Source organism: Papio anubis, chromosome 8 (assembly GCF_008728515.1).
Source record: "Papio anubis isolate 15944 chromosome 8, Panubis1.0, whole genome shotgun sequence".
In the NCBI taxonomy this organism is placed as follows: domain Eukaryota; kingdom Metazoa; phylum Chordata; class Mammalia; order Primates; family Cercopithecidae; genus Papio; species Papio anubis.
Genome location: NC_044983.1, coordinates 77248399 through 77272857, shown reverse-complemented (window position 1 = coordinate 77272857; position 24459 = coordinate 77248399).

Genomic DNA, 24459 nt, shown 5'->3' with positions numbered 1-24459 from the left:
GAGGTCAGGAGATCGAGACTATCCTGGCTAACATGGTGAAACCCCGACTCTACTAAAAATACAAAAAACTAGCCGGGCGTGGTGGCGGGCGCCTGTAGTCTCAGCTACTTGGGAGGCTGAGGCGGGAGAATGGCGTGAACCCGGGAGGCGGAGCTTGCAGTGAGCCGAGATCACGCCACTGCACTCCAGCCTGGGAGCACAGCGAGACTCCGTCTCAAAAAAAAAAAAAAAAAAAATCTGATACTGTGTTCTAAGGTTGCACGTTGTTTTTGCAATTAAATTTATTTTAATTAAGATGATCATGAATAAAACTTTAAATTAATTGGTGTTTGTATTATTGTTCCCATTATCGTTATTATTATTTTTAGATTCAGGATCTCACTCTGTGCTGTGGTGCAGTCATAGCTCACTGTATCCTCAAATTCCTGGGCTAAAATGATCCTCCTCTTTCAGTCTCCTGAGTCTCTTATGGGACTATAAGTTCATGCCACCATGCCCTGCTAATGTTTTACTTTTATTTTTGTAAAGATGGAGTCTTCCTATGTTTTCCAGGCTCCTTGGCCTCCCAGAGTGCTGGGATTACAGATGTGAGCCACCGAGCCAGGCCATGATATTTACATTATTAAAGTTAATAGTTCAAACTACTTTTAGAGGCTTTGTTTTGTTTTTGTTTTTTGAAGACAGTGTCTTGCTCTTCTGCTCAAACAGGAATGCAGTGGCATGATCACCACTCATTGCAGTCTCAACCATCTGTGCTCAAGCAGTCCTCCCACCTCAGCCTCCCTAGTAACTGGAACCACAGGCACATGCCACCATGCCTGGCTAATTTTTTATTTTTTGTAGAGACAGAATCTTCCTATGTTGCTTAGGCTGGTCTCATTGGGCTCAAGTGATCCTCCTGCCTCAGCCTTCCAAAGTGCTGGAATTACAGATGTAAGCTATTGTACCCAACATACTTTTAGAGGTTTTTGTGTTGAGTTACAAATATTTGAAACTTGCAAATATTATTTAATATACGTTCTTATTTTTTGCCTGTAATCTTTCCAACTTTTCTAAAAACCTACATTTTTTTATAATAGCTTTTACATCTATTTATTCTAAATGCAATTGAATATTTTGTGTCTGAAATTTCTTTAGATGCTGAAAAAGGATGAATGACAAGTGAATTATCTAACAATATTTGAAAATACTTTTTTGAGTAACAGGACTTCTTAGACTTCACATGTATATGTTGTAGTCAGGGTATATTATCTTTCTGCATGTGTATACATACACAGATACATACATAAAATATATGTACTTGAACACATAAAATATATGTACATAAAATATATGTACTTGCCTTTTAACTTAATTGTGTTCATTCTATCCTATACTTGTGAAGCATTATTTGGCGTTATTATGAATTACCAGCCTTTCTTAGAATTGGTTTACGATGCTAAATCAGAAGTTTTGCTGGGATATGTATTATTTCCACTCATTTGTCCTTAATTTTAAGATCTAGTCTAGAGCCTAAAATACCGTGTTTCAAGAAAACAAAAATAATTATTTTAAACTTTCCTTTTACCTCAGTTCCTTATGTTTACCCTGCCTCATTTAGAAAAAAAAAAAAATGTACTTTTTATTACTATTTAGTCACACACATAGTTTAAAATTTCAAATACTGCTACACAGTTCAGAATGAAAACCAGCATTTTCCTGTTCCATTCTATCCCACCCGAGTTCATCTCCTCAAACTCTTTTAGCAGTTGTTGCTGGTATTTACCTCCATCTTTGAAAAGGATAGATATGTTCTGCTAAATCATTATTTATTGGCTTCACTTCATCTCAGTTAACTTTGTATTATGGAAGCAGACCCCATGAGTTACTTTTCTGTCCTTTCCACCCTTCTACAATAGTGATATATAAATTTTTTTGTTAAAATTATGTCCATTGTTTAACTTAACGACTTTTATTAATTGGTTAGCTAACAAGTAGTGTATTATGACTACAGTTTCTTTCCTCTGCAACTTTTTATACTTTCTGAAATTAACAAATTTCTCCCAGGATTGTAAAACTACTTTATTTTCTAGTAAAATATTCTGTTCTGTGAGAACTATTTTTTTTTTCTCTCTGGAGATAACCCTTTTGGGGCCCTTTTCCTTTTCTTCTGTTTCAACTGGTTGCTGGCCAGGTGTGCTGCACTGTCCTTCAGGGCTTGCCTCTGCTTCTATGCTGAATTTTCATACCCTGGGTCTTTCTTAACTCATTTTGATGAGCCCATCTTCCAAGTGCTTCCTGTGAAAGTACTTGGGAGGTAAAATCTTGTGATCTCTGGTATCAGCAGATGTCTGTTCCTGCTTGCTGCATTCATAGTTTGCCTAGGTCTAGAATTCTAGGTTGCAGCAATGTTTCCCTCAGAATTTTGAAAGCATTGCTTCACTCAGTGCTTTCAGCATTGCTGATGAGACACTGTTCTGACGGTCACTCCATCGGTGTGTACTCTTTTCTGTTGAAGATCTTAGGATTTTCTCTTATCTGGATTTTTCTGATTTCCCTGTGATGATCACTGACTTACATCTTTTTCATTCCTTGTGTTAATTATTCATGTCTTTTTATGCTGGAAATTCATCCAGTCTTTAGTGTTTTGTTTCTGTGGTAACTTCCCCCCTTGCTTAGTCTCTTCTCTTTCTAGAATTTCTGTTTTTCAGTTGTTGAACCCTCTACATTTATCAACTTATTTCCTCTGTTTAACATCTTTTTGTGGCTGGGCGCAGTGGGTTGCGCCTGTAATCCCAGTACTTTGGGAGGCTGAGACGGGTGGATTACCTGAGGTCAGGAGTTTGAGACCAGCCTGGCTAACATGGCAAAACGTCATCTCTATTAAAAATACAAAAATTAGCTGGGCGTGGTGGCGGGTGCCTGTAATCCCAGCTACTCGGGAGGCTGAGGCAGGAGAATCACTTGAACTCGGGAGGTGGAGGTTGCACTAAGCCGAGATCAAGCCACTGCACTCCAGCCTGGGCAATAAGAGTGAAACTCCATCTCAAAACAAACAAACAAAAAAACATCTCTTGACTTTAGCTTCTAGGAGATTTCCATAACTTTATCTTCCAACCTATTAACTTTTAAAAAATCACTGTGTTCTTATTTCATTGACTAAATATGTTATCTTTCTCATGATATTCTTTTATATATTTTAAAACATATTCTAGGTCCTGCATTGTCCCTTTCAAGTTCCTCAGTTTTTAGTTGCTTTTTGTTCTTTGGTTGTCTTTTTTATTTGTTCTCTTTCATTTTTTAGCATCTTCAACTATCTAATGGTCCTTTGTTTTATAAATGTACTAAAATGTATAAGATACTGGTAAAAGTACTGCTCATAGGCAGATCTATAACCTTAGCTGGAAATAGAGGGATTGATTGTTAGAAATAAAAATATTTCATAGTCTATGTGATTGTCCACTTAGAAAATCCAAAAAAATCTGCAGATAAACCGTTAGAATTAGTGTCTTTAGTGATATCATTAGAGATAAGGTCAGTGTACAAAAATCAACTGCATTTGTATAAGCTAGCAATACTTAAGATAGAATTTGGTGAAGATTGTATTTACAGTAATGTTTTTTAAAGCCATCATATACCTAGATATTGTTCTGACAGACATGCAAAAGCTCCACACAGGAAAAACTACAAAACAAAAATATTGCTGTGAAAAATGTAAAAGATCATAGTAAATGGCATAATATACTATGTTTATGGTTTGGAACACTCAATATTGCTCAGATGGCAATCCTTCCCAAATTTATCTGCAGATTCCAGAAAATCCCAATAATGCTTGGGGGAGGGAGTAAAGAGGACTGAAATGCATATGAAACATAGAGAGCCCAAAATAGCTAAAACCATTTTAAAGCTGAAGAGCTATGTTAGAAGACTAGACCACTAGATACCAAGACTTGTAAAGATCTGTAATTACGACAGTGATATTAGCATAAGGCTAGACAAATAGACCAGTGGTACAGAGTGTCCAGAAATGAACCCAAACGTATAGAACTACGTAGTTGATAAAAATGATGTCATTGCAATGTAGTAAGGAAATGATCGTCTTTTCAATAAGTGGTATGGAAGCAGTTGGATATCCATATTAAAGGAGAACATAAAATATTGGTCCCATCATGCCATGCACACAAATCAATTCCAGATGATCCTAGACTTAAAAAATAAAAGGTGAAAGAAAGCTTCTAGAAGATACCTTGGTAGGCAAAGACAAGGTACAAAAAACAGGATACAAAAAGCCCTAACCCTAAAGAAAGACTGATAAATTGGGCTGCATTAATAGGTTTATCATTAAAATACACCATTAAGAGAGTCAGAAGGGCAACCCACAGAGTTTGCAATACATCTTATCTGAGAAATTATATTGAGGCTATAAATAACTCCTGTGTAGTGAAAAAAAAAAAAAAATCCAATTACAAAATAGGCAAATAATTTTACTACATACTCCACAAAATGATATATTCAAACAATAAATGTAAAAATGTTCAATGTTAATAGTCATCAAAAAAATGTAAATTAAAACAATCTTATACCACTACATACATCAGAATGGCTAGAGCAGGCCGGGCGCGGTGGCTCACGCCTATAATCCCAGCACTTTGGGAGGCCGAGGCGGGCGGATCACAAGGTCAGGAGATCGAGACCACGGTGAAACCCCGTCTCTACTAAAAATACAAAAAATTAGCCGGGTGCGGTTGTGGGCGCCTGTAGTCCCAGCTACTCGGGAGGCTGAGGCAGGAGAATGGCGTGAACCCGGGAGGCGGAGCTTGCAGTGAGCCGAGATCGCGCCACTGCACTCCAGCCTGGGCGACAGAGCGAGACTCCGTCTCAAAAATAAATAAATAAATAAATAAATAAAAAATAAATAAAAAAAAGAATGGCTAGAGCAAATAATAAATCCAGTGAACACGTAAACTAAATAAACCCCCAACATCATATGCTATTGCCAGGGATGTTCATTGGTATAACTACTTTAGGAAACTGGTGATAGCTACTAAAGCTAATCATCTGTTTGCCATAGGATCCAGCAGCTTCATTCCTCTGCACCTATTCAGCATACATGCACACATATATCACCAAAAGGCACATACAACTATTTTCATAGTAGCATTCTATTAGCCCTAAACGGTAAACAATGCAAAAGTCTACCAGTAACAGATGGATTTTCTTTTTTTTTTTTTTTTTGACATGGAATCTCACTCTGTTGCCGAGACGGGCACAGTGGCTTGATCATGGCTCACTGCAACCTTGAATTCCTGGGTTCCAGCATTCCTCCCACCTCAGCCTCCTGAGTAGCTGGACCTCCAGGCAGGTGCCACCATACTCAGCTAATTTAAACAAAATCTTTTTTTGTAGAGATGGAGTGTTGCCGAGGCTGGTCTCAAATTCCTGGGCTCAAGGATCCTCCCCACTTGGCCTCCCAAGTTCTGGATTACAAAGCCTGCACTACCAGGCTGGGCTGGTGGTTTCTCTTCTATCAAGTCACTCTAGGGAAACTCATGCATGCCCCATTGCATCCATTCTACTGACTCCCAAATATTGACCTACAGCCCATAATTTCTTTCTGAATTTCACCCCTTCCCTGCCACCGCCTCTCCAGCTCCTTCCTGGATGCTCCCTTCTGACCGCCCTCTTCTTGATTTCAATATGTCTCAAATAAAACAAATGAATTTTTGCTCAGAATTTTCTGCTACTCAACTGTTTTCATTTTTCTCTGCCCTTTCAAGTTAGCATTTGCTATATTTGATGTTTCTCCTTCCCTAGTCCTCACATCCAATTTTTCATAGCCAAGTTTTTTTTTTATCATTTGGCCCCACCTAACATTCCCACTGAATACTCCTGCCAGACTGGACCACTAGCTCTTCACTGGCCTCCTCTGAACCTTTTCAGGTGATATTCCTTCTCCCCAGAACAGCTTACGGTAATAGTAGGTTAATTTTTTTTATAATTGTGAAGATAAAGTCACAGTGATTCTCCTTTCTCTGGGAATTGCTCCCAACAAAAGGCTGTGCTTACTGTTACCATGTCTGTAGTTGGTGTGACTCTGTTCTCTGTTTACTTCAGAAGAGGATATCTGACTCAAGAAGACACATGAAATTTGCTAGGGTATTGGAGATTTTGAACCCAAAGACAGAGATTGGAAATAATTGGGAATCACTTTAGGTCAGCACTGGATAAGAAGTAACATGCATCTCAGGAGGCACCCTTCAGATTGAGCTGGGTATCAGCATTCAATCCCACAAGGCTACCTGTTTAAGAAGAATGGGAATATTTCATAGGTAATATGTTCTAAATTCTAATATGTCATATGTAATATGTTCATATCCCTTAGATAGTTTCTTCCTCCAAATAGCTCTTAAAATATTTTCCTTGATAGTAAATGTCATTTATGATATTTAGCATTTGTTGAGTGCACTGTACCTTGCGTTGTGTTAAGCACTAAATATCCATGATGATAATTAAACCTCACAATAACACCAGGAGATGTTATCTTCATTGTACTGAAGCACGTGTTTAATTAGCCCAATTTCCATGCTAAGGTGACACAGGTAAGTGGTGACACTCCTGCAGTGACACAGCTAGGGTCTGCAATCTTAACCCTCCTGCCCAGGGATCCTCCCCCTCCAGCTGCACATGGGAACCACCTGGGGAGCGCACAGACCGTCCACTGCTGGGGTCCCTCCTGAGTGGATCTGACTGACCAGGTTTGGAGGGTCACCTGGCCATCTGTATATTTTTTTCAAGTTTTCGGGTAACAATATCAGGAAGCCAGGATTGATAATTATTTTGTTTTCCAAGAGTAACTGATTTCTTAGAAGTAGCCAACTCACCCACTCACCCACCTCAACAAACCTCAGAGGGTCTTAGAGTATGACTTGATGCCTTTACATGGAAATGTTGCTGTAAGCCATGCCTTCGCCACCTGATGAGCCTGCTTGGAAATTATTGTACCTGCCTTTTTTATTTCCACAAATTAACACTAGATGGCAAACTACACACAGGGAATTATATGAAGCATTTCCATTTCTGAAACACTTTATTTTTTCTTCAAATAACCTCATTAGCCAATATTTGAGTTTAGTAATATAGTATTAAAACCAAGAGAATTCTTCATAAATTAAATTACTCCAGGTCATGGGTTAACTAGCATTCCCTTCAGCAGAGCCATAGGTGCCCTGGATACACTATGGCCTGGATTTCAGTTGTCTTAAAGGTTCAGCTGTTAAAAGATGTTTATTAATCATAAACATATAGAAAACAAAATTCTTATCACACCTGAGAACACTTTTCTGCCAATATATGTCAATATCCCTATTAAATAATTGACTCAGTAATAAAAACTTTTACAAATACTTGCTTACCTTTCAGGGAGCTTGTCATATCTCTAGGGATACAAGGCAGGGGGCACTTCGATGCTACTGTATGCCCACTTTCCTGTTCTTTTTCCTCAGAAACTGTTTGCTTGGATGATGAAGTAATGGAGGTGGGGTATGTGAGAAACATGAGAGAAGTATGCATTACTTACATTGAGGAACAGTGTAATAACATTGTCATTGATTTAGTCTCTCATAACTGGTAAAATACCTTCATATCCCTGACCTCAAAGTGGCAGTACTCATCCAGCTACCTCAGAGTTGGCAACATCACTCATCGGAGCTTACACATAAAGGTGAGGTGTGGGGGATTTGTTTGTTTTTTTTAAAAAAAGTACTTTATGTATGTGTGTATGAATGAGTGAATGACTGTGTCTGGCTCTGTTGCTCAGGCTAGAGTGCAGTGGTGCCATCATAGCTCACTGTAACCTCTAATTGATAGACTCAGTTGACTTATTGACCTTCCCTGCTCAGTCTCCCAAATAGCTGGGACTATAGGCATGTGCCACAACATCTGGCTAATTATAAAATTTTTTGTAGAGACTGGGTCTTGCGGTGTTCCCCAGGCTGATCTCAAACTCCTACTCTCAAACAATCCTCCTGCCTCAGCCTGAAAAGTCCTGGGGTTACAGGTATGAGCCACCGGGCCTGGCCAGGTTTGAGGGATGTAGAGAAAAGTAATCTTTTTAAATGCAAATACATGATCACCAGCCTAATGGTTTCTCAGTTTTCTTGGGATAAAGTCTAAATTCCTTAATTTGGATTAGAAGGCCATTCACGATCTGGTCCCCGCTCCTTGTCTCTGATCCTTTTCACCTCCAACCTCACATACATGGAGGTCAGATTGGATTTTTTTCAGCTTCCACAGCACGCCTTCTAGCTTATGAACCTTCACAACAAGCTGGCTCATTTTGCTTTATTTTGTTTATCGTAATACTCTCTCTTACCTTCCCCCTCGAACCTCATCTTAACTCAGGCTTAACCTACCTTTACATGTTTAATATCTATTTACATATTACCCACATATTTGGTTTTAGCTTTCTTTTAGTTTCCTGCAAGAATCCTTTGACCACTGAAGTGTGGATGTATTTCCTCTCCTGAGTGCTCTGCATTTCTTCATTCAGACAGCTTACCTGCTTTGTTATAACTGCCTCTTGTAGGTAAAGATGGTCCTGTGAACACCATGGAGGATGGAGGCGTTCCTTTGCTCATTCTTATATTCTCAACATCCGGTGCAGTGCTTGGTTAATAACAAGCCCTCTATAAATATTTGTGGAATATTTGAGGGGTCAATACCTAACGACACCTCTTATGCCATCTTGTACCCAGGTTTGACCACCATAATTTATGCATGCCTGCAAATAATAGATTGCCTAGAACCACCCCAATTTTTCCCTTTCCCAGAAAAGCCAAAGACCAGCCCATCTAGTACTTGATTTTTTTTTTTTTTTTAAGCCAAACTATGAAGAACCCCAAAGTCTTGCAGATTCACTTCAGATTCAAAGGGACAGATATGAGATATGAAAAATATAAAATTTCTGTCCTTTCAGCTCTAAAATCAAAGTGAATGTAACTTTATGTGACCATGCAAAATTCAGGTATACTGAGAACTTCACCATATTGAGAACGTATCGTGGTGTCCAATCTTTTGGCCTCCCTGGGCCACATTGGAAGAAGAATTGTCTTGGGCCACACATAACATACACTAACACTAACACAAATGATAGCTGATGAACTTTAAAAAAGCAAAAAAGTCTTAATGTTTTAAGAAAGTTTACAAATTTGTGTTGGTCCACATTCAAAGCTATCCTGGGCCACATGCAGCCTATGGGCAGAAGGATAGCCAAACTTGCTTTAGGTGATTTGGGCCCGCTAAAAACAGACAGGTCTTCACAAAGAGCAATTGCCATAGTGGTGATGAACTCAGTCCCTTCCATTCCCGCTCTCTCTGCCTCCTCCATCATGATTCAAACCCTGAGGGAGAATAAACTTTAAAGATATGATTAACTAGATTACATTCTTCCAATGCCACATTATAGTTTGTAGATAAACAGTGCTGCCAAGGCCCTACAGCTTGTATACCTTGCTATCATATTTACTAAGGGGTTCTTAAGTTTATGCTTGGTAGAAAGATAATGAGATTAATTAAAGTCCTTTTTAGTTCCTACCTTGGGTCAAGACAAATTGGTAAAATAAAATAAAATAAAATAAAATAAAATAAAATAAAAAACTTCATGTAAAACATACCTTTTGTCTTGGCCCCACTTTCACCAAATCTCAACACAATCACTTTTAAATAGCTCTGTAAAAGTCTCTCTTGAAAGTTATTGTTTATTGTAAGCAACAGCCCATGACCTCTGAAATCATCTCTATGTTTGTTCATTGTGTCTTACAAGGTTCTCTTTGTCACTTCCTAGAAGAAAATCCTATATGATTTTAATATCAAAAATAACTATTGTTGTCTTGAGTGATTCATTTGTTATTACCTGAAAGATCAGTGGGAACTTGAGGAAATTATAAGTTCCAGCATCGCATCCTAGATCTACAGAATTTGAAATTCTGTAAGTGGGGCCTAGTGATTCTAGTTTTATAAACTCTTCAGGTGATTCCGATGCACACAAAATTTGGGAATCCCTCTTATAGAGAGGAATTATATAATTGACTAGGATTCTCTTCAAACTTGGCCACTGGAAAGCTTAGAGGCAAATTTGTGGTTCACTGGTAGCAGATGTGTGGAACATTATGATTTTTAGTTGTTTCTCTGTCTACTGTGGGTTTACCTTTGGTTTATTTTTATTTCTATTTTCATTTCAATTCTAATTTAAGTTCTTGTCATATGACATATCCACATAAGCCATCTTAAGTCTTTTTTGAGACATGGCCAGAAACACGCAGGTAGATAGCCAAATAGAAAAATAGTTATTATACTCAGCTTCTGTAGAGAACAGGTATTCTTGGCAACTGGTGCAGAGTAAGCACCCTTGGCAAACCTGGAGAAGGTCGTGCGTGTGTGTGTGTGTGCGTATGTGTGTGTGTGTGCATGTATTGTGTGTATGTATGTGGTGTTTGAGGAAGCAGGTGAGAGGAAGTCATACATGTGAATTAGAAAACTACTGTGTTTGTTGACTAGTGAATGACTTTTTACTTCTCCATCAAAAGGCAACTGTTGGTTGGGTTCAGTGGTTCCTGCCTGTAATGCCAGCACTTTAGGAGGCTGAGGCAGAAAGGTCACTTGAGGCCAGGATTTTGAGACCAGCCTGGGCAACATAGCAAGACCCCATCTATATGAAATTTTAAAAATTAGATGAGTATGGTAGCATGCACCTGTAGTCCTAGCTAAGGAGTCTGAGGAAAGAACATGCTTGAGCCCAGCAGCTGGAGGTTACAGTGACTTATATGGCACCACTGCACTCAAGCCTGAGTGACAGAGTGAGACACTGTCCCAAAAACCTTATTTCTACTAAAAAGACAAAAAAAAAAAAATTAGCCAGGCGTGGTGGCGGGCGCCTATAGTCCCAGCTACTTGGTGGCTGAGGCAGAAGAATGGCATGAACCAGGGAGGCAGAGCTTGCAGTGAGCCGAGATTGTGCCACTGCACTCCAGCCTGGGCAACAGAGCAAGACTCCGTTTCAAATAAAATAAAATAAAATATAAATAAAAGAAACAACGGTATTTCCTTGTTGCTCTTCATTCAATTCATGGTACATGTACTTGCTAGAAAGCTCATGTGAAACGGTAATGTGGATGATAAAACAAATCCTTACCTTCTTTGTGCCCTTTCTTGCTTGGCCACAAACCTTTCCACCTTAGTTGTCTTTGTTACCTACTAGCTAATCCCTACGAAGGCATTAATTTACAACAGCTTTAGAGAGTAATTCTGAGAATTCCTGGGAGTGAAGGCCTCCCCTAGATTGTTTTGAAATATTTCCATAAAAGGAAATTCACTTTCCATTTTTCTATCTGTACTACAACCACCCTGCCTGTGAGAATCACCATAATGGGGTTGAGCCGGAGAATTACACTGTTAACGGTAGAGGGTGTCCAGGTTCTTGGCATCTTGAACAAAGAATTGGACAAAATGCACAAACAAAGCAAGGAAAGAATGGAGGGTCTTAGTTAAAAATGAAAGTATACTCCACAGTGTGGAAGCGGGCCTGAGCACAGGGGCTCAAAGGCCCTGTTACAGAATTTTGGGGAGTTTAAATACCGCCGAGATAATTCCCTTTGTTATTTGCCATAAGCCCTATGTAAATGGAGAGGATAAAATAAACTTACAAAGTCATTTAGGCATATGCCCTATGGAGAGGATATTTCCTGTTATAGCTGAAGTGTGAACTGGCCTTACATTCCCTCCCTCCAGCGCCTATTTTCCTGCCTCAGTACCACATAGAAAGACTATTTGATATATTTATCTGACAAGTGGTCATGTGTTACGGCCAGGCCAGGTAAACCAGATCTTATCTTGTATTACTCTCCCTAGTCATTACCATGAAGAAGCTCCAGTGAGATCAAAATATGAGACCTCTCAGCTGACCTCAGGGAGACATTAGGGGATGTAGCCCAATGCCACTTTCTGCCTTACGAATTTAGGATTGAAAAGGTTGGGTGTCATTGCATTTGCTGGGTTTTCACTTTTTTGGATACTTGCTTGTAACATGGTTCCATGCGTTCTGAAACACTGTTGGCTGGGCTTCACCATACCAAGAACAGCTTTATAATAATTGGGTAAGAATTGCGCTATTTTGGTCCAGCTGAAAGCCTAGAGCCTGATTAATCTAATGGGGGATATCCTTTAGTGCTCCGTCAGTCAGCACAGTGCTTGTCAAACTGCTTCTAAATTCTAAGATAAGTATTAAGCAAAGGGACTCACCTAAAGATGAGGTCCTTCAGTTCAACCAAACTTCGGAGCACCTGTTTTCTGGAGGTATGGGCAAGGGCACTGAAGGGGTCTGGAGATGGGAAGGCTGAGTGCTCTCTTTTGGATAATGATAGTTAATAAGAGCAGCATTTAGTGAGCACCTGGCAGTTAATATACGTGATTTAATATAATTAGCTACAATACTAAGAAGAAGAATATAAGGAAAGTTTGATGGAATAAGACCAATTATGTGCTATAAACATTTGGAGGTGCCAGTGTGGTGGTTCATACCTGTAATCCCAGCACTTTCAGAGGCAGAGGTAGGAGGATTGATTGAGCCCAGGAGTTTGAGACTAGCCTGGGCAACACAGGGAGACACCTGTTTCTACAAATAGTTTTAAAAATTAACCAGGTGTGGTGGTACGTGCCTGTGGTCCCAGCTACTCAGGATGCTAAGCAGGAGAATTGCCTGAGACTGCGAAGTGGAGGCTGCAGTGAGCTGTGATCTCACCACTGTAGTCCAGCCTGGGCAACAGAGTGAGACCCTGTCTCAAAACAAGACAAAACCAAAAAGATTTGTAAGGAAAACTTTCAGGAGGAATTGGAAATACTTCATGGAAAAGTTGGTTTTTGAATTTAAGGCCATAAAGAATGGACGAAATCTGGAAAGCTGGAGGGGGGATTGGCATACCATGAAGGGGAAACACCAGGAGAAAACCCTGGGAGACAGAGAAGGACTGCTTAGTTTAGGGAAGGGTGAGAACTCCGATTTAAGGGACATGCACGGTAAATCTAAGCAACTCTTGGGAGGGACCTGTTGTGCAGGGTCTTGGATGCTAAGCTGGGCTGAGGAGTTTCTAATTTGCCAAGGGACTGTTCAAGGCTGTGGAGCAGTGGAAAGATTGATGGCAGCTGGCACACAGGATTTAGAGGTTGTTGAATAGCAGCATGCAGACAGGAGTATATTTGGAAATGACTGAAGCCAGTTAAAAGACTTAGGATAGTCCAAGAAAGAATGAGTGACGGAAACCTGACTGTAAGCAGCAGAAACTCACAGGATGGGGACAGATCCAAAACTCTTGGTGGAGATATCATCCATGGGATTTTGGCAAAGATTAGGGAGACAGTGACACAGAAGCAGATTTGGGGATGAGTTCTTTTGGGGGCATGTTGAGCTTCAAGCAACAGTAGGAAGTCCAATTAGAGATGCCCAGAGGGCAGCTGGAATTGCCACCTGAGTTTGCGAAGGGAGAATTAGGAAGAATGAGATTTTCTGCTGAGGTGATAGTTGACACTATGGGAAAAGAGGTGATTGCAGAAATGCAAAAGGATGAGATCAGAGGCAAAAAATCCTCCTTAGAGGATCTTAGTGTGGATCCATCTGCTTGAAGAAAGGCTTGTCAAGGAAGTTGTTATGTATAAAATAAAAATAGTGACTGAGGCTGGGCACGGTGGCTCATTCCTATAATCCCAGCACTTTGGGAGGCCGAGGTGGACAGATAACCTGAGGTCAGGAGTTGCAGACCTGGCCTACATGGTGAAACCCCATCTCTACTAAAAATACAAAAAATTAGCTGACCATGGTGGCAGGTGCCTATAATCCCAGCTACTCAGGAGGCTGAGGCAGGAAAATTGCTTGAACTGGGAGGTGGACCTTGCAGTGAGCCAAGATCCCACCTCTGCACTCTCGCCTGAGCAACAGAGACTCCATCACAAACACACACACACACACACACACACACACACACACAAAGTGAGTGAAAGCATTTAAACCTACCAGGACCCGATATCTTGACCTAAGATGCTGGTTATCAGTTAAGAGCACAATGGGACTATGGAGAAAACAATCAGGTGACATGAAGGAAGAACTGCAAGGAATCAATTGGCAAATTTATCTTTCAAAACTCCTCATACAGAAAAGACTTAACAAGGAGAGGAGAACCACCCCTGTGATTTTAATAAAGTTTGGATGACAGGCTAGGCCTCCCGATTTGTGATATTTGGGAGCACCCTGTTTGGTTTTATTTTTATAACTGTTGTCCTGAAATAACTTCTGTTCTGTTTCCTCCTTTTGGTTTGTTTTACTCTGTCCAGTGTAATAGGAGTAGGCATAGATAATTCCCCTTTAAAATATAAACCTAAATAATAGGTTAAGAGAGATCCACCATAAAACCCATTCCTGCACCGAGTAATTTTTCCTGCTTGTTCCAGCACTGGAAGTTGATCCTGTATTTTTACCTGGTGATTTCCTGGGTAGGGCTACAACCTGAACAAACATTTATTCTAGCCAGAAAACACTTCAAATGGCAAGATGACTCTTTCAATATTTACTAATCTGCTATTAGCTTAAGCCAGTACACCCCTAATGACTTTCAAACATACAAAGAAAAGTTAATAAATCTGAATGACAGCTATCATACTCTTAAGTCACTAGGTTACTGGCAAATAATGGTATAGAGCATACAATGATTGAGGAAATAACTACTATAAAATACATAACAAAATATTACCATGGAAATGAACCCATTTATACTGGCCTGAGAGTCTACTCACAGCCGGCTTCTCAGCAAGTGAAAGGGAAGCTCAATTCTGTCCCGCTCCACTCTCCAGCCCGAGAGCATGAATGGCCTTTAAGGGGAATACGTTCCTTCATGGGTGAAGGCACTTTGGCTTCTTCCTGTTTTCTCTAGTGGTAAAACTCTGGAGAATTGGCAAAGGAGATTATGCTTAAAGATTTTTCTCTTTTTTTTTTTTTTTGAGACGGAGTTTCACTCTTGTTGCCCAGGCTGGAGTGCAATGGCGCGATCTTGGCTCACTGCAACCTCTGCCTCCTGGGTTCAAACGATTCTCCTCCCTCATCTTCCCGAGTAGCTGGGATTACAGGCATGCACCCCTACGCCCAGTTAATTTTGTATTTTTAGTAGAGAAGGAGTTTCTCCATGTTGGTCAGGCTGGTCTCCAACTCCTGACCTCAGGTGATCCACCCACCTCGGCCTCCCGAAGTGCTGGGATTATAGGCATGAGCCAACGGGCCTGGCCAAAGATTTTTAAATCTTCTAAAGAACCAGATTTTGCTCATTTTAGACTCATTTTCTTTGCCTACTGACATATAGCTCTGAAATAATTCAATCGAGCCATTCAGTAAGGGGTTGCTTCCTGTTTTCTGGACACTAATGCAGGCAGTAGAGACATTGGTGAGAAGGGTTTTGGTGTCAGTTAATCCAGAGTTCAACTCTCTGCTCATTTATTTCATTATCCTTAAGTCATTTAACCAGATATTTCTGGAGAACCCAGTGGCAGGCTTCAGGTCCCAGTGTTATGGTGATGAACAAGTAGACACCGTCCCTGCCCTCATAGAGCATACATTTTAGCTGCAGGGGAAATTTTTAAAAATACTATAATAAAAATCAAAACAAGGCCACAAGGCTCAGATTTTCTGTGTGATCTTTGGCAAGTGTCTTAGCCCCTCAGTTTTCTTCCTCTTCCTCCTCCTCCTCTTCCTCCTCCTCCTTCTCCTCCTCCTCTTCTTTTTTTATTTTCTGAGACAGAGTTTTGCTCCTGTGGCCCAGGCTAGAGTGCAATGATGCAATCTCAGCTCACTGCAACCTCTGCCTCCTGAGTTCAAGTGATTCTCCCACCTCAGCCTCCCTAGTAGCCAGGATTACAGGCACCCACCACCATGTCCAGCAAATTTTTGTATTTTTAGTAGAGACAGGGTTTCACCATGTTAGCCAGGCTGGTCTCGAACTCCTGACCTCAGATGATCCGCCTGTCTCAGCCTCCCCAAATGCAGGGATTACAGGCGTGAGCCGCAGTGTCCAGCTAAGCTCCTCAGTTTTCAAACAGGGTTCTTGGGCATTCAGTTCAATAATAATTGTAAATAACTAAGTATGTGGTCTGGTATGTAGGAACCACACAATGATCATTATCTGATATTGTTTTAAATTTTACGATTACAGGATTTTGAATTGTTTTGTTCACTCACTGCTACATCCCAAGTGCGTAGAGCTATGCCTGACACATGGCAGGCATCCAATAAATATGTGTTGGCTGACTGACTTTAAAGATGAAGAGAACCATGATGGCACAAAAAGACAACAATAGAGATGAAATTAAACCACAAGGAAAATCCATACACTCCTTGATGGAGCCTTTGTAAATTTAACATAACAAAGTGTTTCTCCTTCTCCTTCTCCTTCTCCTCTTTCTCCTTCTCCTTCTCCTTCTCCTTCTCCTTCTTCCTCTTCCTCTTCCTCTTCCTCTTCCTCTCCTTCTCCTTCTCCTTCTCCTTCTCCTTCTCCTTCTCCTTCTCCTTCTCCTTCTCCTTCCTTCTCCTTCTCCTCCTTCTCCTTCTCCTTCTTCTTCTTTGAGATTGTGGTCTCACTCTGTAGCCCAGGCTGGAGTGTAGTGAGTGATAGGATCATGGCTCACTGCAGCCTCAACCTTCTGGGCTCAAGCAATCCTCTTGTCTCAGCCTCCCAAGTAGCCGGGACTACTGGCATGTGCCACTACACCTGGCTAATTTTTTAATTTTTGGTATAGATGGGGTCTTGCTATGTTGCGCAGGCTGGTCTGGAACTCCTAACCTCAAGCGATTCTCCTGCCTCAGACTTTCAAAGTATTGAGATTACAGGCATCAGCCACCATGCCTTGCCTCAAAGTGTTACATTTTTTGGGAAACCAAGCTAGAAAACAGAATTAGTGTTCAGAAATTGAACTCACTAGCCCTAAGACGCAAATACTTTCTTCTCCATCTTCATCCACTAGAGGGCGCATATTACTTAACAAGTCAGCCTTTCCCAAGCACGGCTGAAGCTGCTTTAAAATGATGATTAATGAAACAACATGCAGACCTAATGACCTATCCTGTACATTTTGATTTAGACAGATGATTAAATGGTCTCAGATAAAAAGGAAATAGTATCGAAAAGAAATGATCAAAATGTGATTCTTATAGTTCCTCAAACTTTGTAATAGAAGAATAAGCATTAAAGAAATTACATCAATTTCTTTTTCCAACATTTGTCAAAGTCATTTTGTTTATATCCTAACTCAAGATAATTCAGTTAAAATGTACTTAAGAACAAAATCATGAATAATATTAACATATTTGAGGACATTACACCAGTAACGTGCCAGCAAGAGTAGTTTTTCATTTGAAAGAAGCTTAGCAGGTGCCAAAGAATAATCAAAAATTAATTGCATCAAAATGACATTTGTTTTAAGGGGATCGTTATGTGATGATTTTACTTGGATCATATTTGTCAATCTAAACATTTGTGATGTGGCTGAATAAAAAACTCAGAAATAAAAAGTCCAAAATACCTATTTTTAGTTTGAAACATGTTTCCAGAGATTATTTTTTTCCCCTATTTTGGTAGTGGATCTTTAATCATTTAAACCATAAGATACCTCCTCTTTTTTTTTTTTTTTTTTTTTTTTGAGACGGAGTCTCACTTTGTCGCCCAGGCTGGAGCGCAGTGGCCGGATCTCAGCTCACTGCAACCTCTGCCTCCTGCGTTCAAGTGATTCTCCTGCCTCAGCCTCCCGAGTAGCTGGGACTACAGGCGCCCACCACCTCGCCCAGCTAGTTTTTTTGTATTTTTTGGTAGAGACGGGGTTTCACTGTGTTAGCCAGGATGGTCTCGATCTCCTGACCTCGTGATTCGCCCGTCTCGGCCTCCCAAAGTGCTGGGATTACAGGCTTGAGCCACGGCGCCCGGCCACGATACCTACTCTTTAGTCAGGCAGTTGTTTTATTCACTTCTGTGGGAGGAGAAAACAGTAAAATTAAAGGTGTGAATCGACTGAGATAACATTTGTTTCTTTCAGATTTCTTTGGGGAACACTTTAGACTGAAAGGATTCTTCTCCTCTACTAAATATTTTACATCCTTAAAACTGAAATTGTGACTGGTCACCAAAACAGACACTTGAATTGAGTAAGTGTGTCAGAATCTATATTGAATATTAAATAATAATTTTGTCTCAGGCAAATGCTCATTTATATTCTGTGTAAACCGCTGTGACTTGCTATATATTTCCTGTTATTTCCCAAGAACCTGCAAACTACTTGAAATGAGGACTTTAGCCTACTTTTCTATAAGCATGGAATGATTACCATAGGGCTAGAATATAATTCATGCTCAATAATTACTTGTTGAATTATGTTTTTAATACTGTAAGCCAATATTTCCCTAAATATGTTCTGTTGAGAATTAGGCTCTCTAGACAGAAGCTCGTAAAACATTACCTCCACGGTCAAATAAATTTGAGGAACTACCTGGTGTATTTTTTTTTTTTTTTCATTCAACAAACATTTATTTAGCTTTGACAGTGTTGGGTGCTAGATTGGTCTTTGCACAAACAAGAGAGTATGGCAGAGAAACAAAGAAAGGCCATCTGGAAAAGTGACATCTGCTGCTAGTGTAATATTGTGAAAATAACTCATATATTATTATAATAAATTTTTTCTGGATTTATATTTCTCATTTTGAAATGTTTAAATTTTTTAATTTTTAATTTTTATGGGTATATAGTTCATATATACATGTACAGGGTACAGGAAATGTTTTGATGCAGGCATACAATGCATAATAATCACATCAGGGTAAGTGGAACATTTATTACCTCACTTATCATTTCTTTGTGTTAAGAACATTCCAGTGATACACTTTTAGTTATTTGAAAATGTACTATAAATTATTGTTGACTGAAGTAACCCTATTGTGATATCAAATATTAGATCTTATTTACTCTATCAAACTATATTTTTGTACCATCCCCACTCCCCCTGCCTCCCCTCTACCCTTCCCAGCCATCATTCTGCTCTCTATCTCCATGAGTTCAATTATTTTAATTATTAGTGCCCTCAAATGAGTAAGAATACGTGAAGTTTGTCTTTCTGTGCCTGGCTTATTTCACTTAACATAATGTCCTCTAGTTCCATCCATGTCCTCTAGTTCTTACAAATGACAGGATCTTATTCTTTTGTATGGCTGAATCACACTCCATTGTGTATTTGTACTGCATTTTCTTTATCCATTTTTCTGTTGATGTACACATAATTTGCTTCCAAACTTCAATAAATCTAAGAGAGAAGATATTGCTTCAATATGCTGATTTCCTTTCTTTTGGGTATATGCCTAGCAGTCAGATTGCTGGATCATTTGGTAGCTCTATTTTAGTGTTTTGGGGAAGCTCCATACCATTCGCCATAGTGGCTGTATTAATAATTTACATTCCCACCAACACTGTACAGGGTTGCCTTCTCTCCACATCCTTGCCAGCATTTGTTATTGGCTGTCTTTTGGATAAAAGTATACAACTGGGTTAAGATGGTATCCTATTGTAGTTTTGATTTGCATTTGTTTGATAATCAATGATATTGAGCACCTTTTATATACCCGGTTGCCATTTGTATATCTTCTTTTGAAAAATGTCTTTTCAGATCTTTTGGCCATTTAAAAAATAGGATTATTAGATTTTTTTTTTCCTCTTGAGTTGTTTGAACTTCTTATATATTCGGGTTATTAATCCCTTGTCAGGTGAATAGTTTGCAAATATTTTCTCCCATTCTGTGTGCTGTCTCTTCACTTTGTTGATTGCTTCCTTTGCTGGGCAGAAGCTTTCTAACTTGATGTGATCCCATTTGTCAATTTTTGCTTTAGTTACCTGTGCTTATAGGGTATTACTCAAGAAATCATTGCCCAAACCAATTTCCTAGAGAGTCCTTCCAGTGTTTTCTGTTATCAGTTTCATAGCTTGAGGTCTCAGATTTACATCTTTAATCCACTTTGATTTGATTTTGTTTTTCTTTTTTTAGGCAGAGTCTTGTTCTGTTGCCCAGGCTGGAGGGCATTGGTGTGATCTCGACTCACTGCAGCCTGTGCTTCCTGGGTTCAAGTGATTCTCCTGCCTAAGCCACCCCATCACTGGGATTACAGTGGCACACAAACACACCTGGTTAATTTTTTGTATTTTTAGTTGAGATGGGGTTTCACCATGTTGGCCAGGCTAGTTTCAAACTCCTGGCCTCATGTGATCCGTCCACTTCAGCATCCTGAAGTGTCGGAATTACAGGCATAAGCCACCGTGCCTGGCCTGATTTGATTTTTGTGTGTGGAAAGAGATAGGGATCTAGTTTCATTCTTCTGAATATGGATATAGTTTTCTAGTCACCGTTTATTGACGAGACTGTTCTTTCCCTAATATATATTTTTGGCACCTTTCTCGAAAATGAGTTCTATGTAGATATATGGATTTATTTCTTGGCTCCTTTCTGTTCCATTGCTCTATGTGTGTGTTTTTATGCCAGTACCATGCTGTTTTGGTTACTATAGCTCTGTAAGTAATTTGCAGGTAAAGTGATTCCCTAGTTTTGTTATTTTTGCAAAGGATTGCTTTGGCTATTCTGGGTCTTTTGTGGTTCCGTACTAACTTTAGAGGATTTTTTTCTATTTCTGTGAAGAATGTTTTTGATATTTTGATAGGGATTGCACTGAATTTGTAGATTGTTCTGTGTAGCACGGATGTTTTAATAATATCGTTTCTTCCAATTCATGAACATGGAATATTTTTCCATTTTTTGTGTCCTCTTCAATTTCTTTCATTGATAGTTTTCATGGAGAGATTGTCCTCATCTTTGATTATATTTGTCCTCATCTTTGATAATATTTATTCCTATATATTTTATTTTATTTGTAGCTATTATACATGGAATCACTTTCTTGATTTCTTTTTCAGATTGTTTGCTATTGTCATATAGGAATGCTACTGATTATTGTATATTGATTTTGTATCCTCAAACTTTACTGAATTTGCCTATCAGTTCGAGTAGTTTTTTGGTGGAGTCTTTAGGTTTTTCCAAATATAAGTTCATATCATCTGCAAATAAAGATAATTTCACATCTTTCTTTCCAATTTGGATACCCTTTATTTATTTCTCTTATCTGATTGGTCTAGCTAGGACTTCCAGTGCTATATTGAATAATAGTGGTGAAAGTGAGCATCCTTGTTTCAGATCTCCTCATTCAGACTGATACTAGCTGTGGGTCTGTTGTATATGACTTTTCTTGTGTTGAGGTATGTTCCTTGTGTACCCAGTTTTTGAGGGTTTTTATCATGAACTAGCTTTTCTACTTTAGGATACATTGTTTGGTTGTTTATTGGAAGTTTTTTCACTTTTTTGATGTAGGTGCCTATTGTTGAGTTTTATCAAATGCCTTTCAGCATCAATTAAAATGATCATATGATTTTTGTCCTTCATTGTGTTGATATGATTTATCACATTGAATGATGTGTGTATACTGAACCATCCTTGCATCCTTATGATAAATCCTACTTGGTCGTGATGAATAATCCTTTTAATGTGTTGTTGAATTCAGTTTGCTAGTATTTTGTTGAGGATTTTTGCATCAATATTAATCAGAGATATTGACCTATTGTTTTCTTTTTCTGATGTGTCTTTGTCTGGTTTTGATATAATGGTTAATATTGGCCATTTTTGGAGTAGTTTGAGTAGGATTGGTATTAGTTCTTCTTTAAATGTTTGGTAACATTCAGCAGTGAAACCATCAGGTCCTGGGGCTTTTCTTTGATGGGAGACTTTTTATTATGACTTCAATCTCATTACTTGTCATAGGTCTTATTCAGGTTTTGGATTTCTTCATGGTTTAATCTTGGTAGGTTATATGCATCTAGGAATTTACCAATTTCTTCCAGGTTTTCCAATTTATTGGCATATATTTGCTTGTAGTAGTCTCTAACAATCCTTTGAATTTCTGCAGTATCTGTTGTAATGTCCCCTTTTACATGTGGGATTTTATTTATTTGGGTTTTCTCTCTTTTTATTCTTAGTGTGGCTGAAGATTTGTTGATTTTGTTGCCAAAAAGCAACTTTTAGATTAATTAATCTTTTGTATTGCTTTCTTCATTTTAATTTCATTTATTTCTGCTCTGATCTTTATTATTTCTTTTCTTCTACTAATTTTGGGTTTGGTTTACACTTGCTTTTCTAGTTTTTAAGATGGGTTAGGTTGTGGTTTTTTTTTTTTTTTTTTGAAGTTCTTCTACTTTCTGATGTAGGCACTTATAGTTCTAAACTTTCCTCTTTTAGTGCTTTTACTGTATCCCACAAGGTTTGGTATGTTGTGCTTCCATTATCATTTGTGTCAGGAAATTTTTAAATTTCCTTCTTAATCTCTTTGTTGACCCACTGGTCATCCGGGAGCATATTGTTTCATTTCTGTGTGTTTCTATAGTTTCCAAAATTCTTCTTGTTATTGATTTCTAGTTTTAGTCCATTGTGGTCAGAGCAGATACTTGACATAATTTCTTTTTTTTTTTTTTTTTTTTTTTTTTGAGACGGAGTCTCGCTGTGTCGCCCAGGCTGGAATGCGGTGGCGCAATTCAGCTCACTGCAAGCTCCGCCTCCCGGGTTCACGCCATTCTCCCGCCTCAGCCTCCGAGTAGCTGGGACTACAGGCGCCCGCCACCTCGCCCGGCTAGTTTTTTGTATTTTTTAGTAGAGACAGGGTTTCACCATGTTAGCCAGGATGGTCTCGATCTCCTGACCTCGTGATCCACCCGCCTCGGCCTCCCAAAGTGCTGGGATTACAGGCTTGAGCCACCGCGCCCGGCGACATAATTTCAATTAAAAAAAATTTTAAGACTTCTTTTGTTAGCTAACATATGATCTAACCTTGAGAATGATCCATGTGCTGAGGGGAAGAATGTGTATTCTGCAGCTGTTTAATGAAATGTCCTGTAAATATCTATTAGTTCTATTTGTTCTATAGTACAGATTAAGTCCAATGTTTCTTTGCTGATTTTCTCTCAGGAAGATATGTCCAGTGCTGCTAGTGGGGTGTTGAAATCTCCAGCTATTATTGTTGGAGTCTATCTCTCCCTATAAATCTAGTTTTATATATATATATATATATATATATACCCTCGGTGTGTGGTGCATATATGTTTAGAATTGTTATATCCTCTTGCTAAACTGATCCCTTTATCATTATATAATGACCTTCCTTATCTCTCTGTTTTTTTTTTTTTTTTTAGAAATATATTTCATCTGATATAAGTATGGGTACTCCTGTTCCTTTTTTGGTTTCCATTTGGATGGAATATTTTTTTCCATCTTTTCATTTTCAGTGTATTTATGTCTTTATAGGTGAAGTGTGCTTCTTACATGCAATAGACTACTGAGGCTTTTTTTTTTTTTTTTTTTTTTGAGATGGAATTTTGCTCTTCTTGCCTAGACTGGAGTGCAATGGTGTGCTCTCAGCTCACTGCAACCTCTGCCTCCCGTGTTCAAGCTATTCTCCTGCCTCAGCCTCCCGAGTAGCTGGGATTATAGGCATGTGCCACCATGCCTGGCAAATTTTGTATTTCTAGTAGAGACAGGATTTCTCCATGTTGGTTAGGCTGGTCTCAAACTCCCGACCTCAGCTGATCTGCCTGACTTGGCCTCCCAAAGTGCTGGGATTATAGGCATGAGCCACCGCACCTGGTCAAGGCCTGTTTTTAAAATCCATTTAGCCAGTCTCTGTGTTTTGGTTGGAGAATTTAGTCCATTTATATTCCATGTTATTATTGATAGGTAAGGATTTAATACTGTCAGTTTCTTATTTATTTTCTGGTTGTTTTGTGGTCTTCTCTTCATTACTTCCTTCTTTTCTGTCTTCCTTTTTATGAAAGTGATTTTCTTTGGTGGATATTTTAATTTGTTGCTTTTTATTTTTTGTGTAACTGTTGTAGTTTTTTGTTTTAATTTAAATACCATGAGACTTGCAAATAACATCTTTTTTTTTTTTTTTTTGAGATGGAGTTTCTCTCTTGTTGCCCTAGTTGGAGTGCAGTGGTGCGATCTTAGATAACTGCAACCTCTGTCTCCCAGGTTCAAGCAATTCTCCTGCCTCAGCCTCCCGAGTAGCTGGGATTACAGGCGCCCACCATCAGACCTGGCTAATTTTTTGTATTTTTAGTAGAGACAGGGTTTCACTATGTTGGCCAGGCTGGTCTTGAACTCCTGACCTCAGGTGATCCACCCCCCTCGGCCTCCCAACCGGGATTACAGACGTGAGCCACTGCACCTGGCCTCAAATGACATCTTATAACCCATTATCTTAAGCTGATGACAACATAACTCCAATTGCAAAAACAATCAAACTAACATGCAAAGAGAAAACTAATA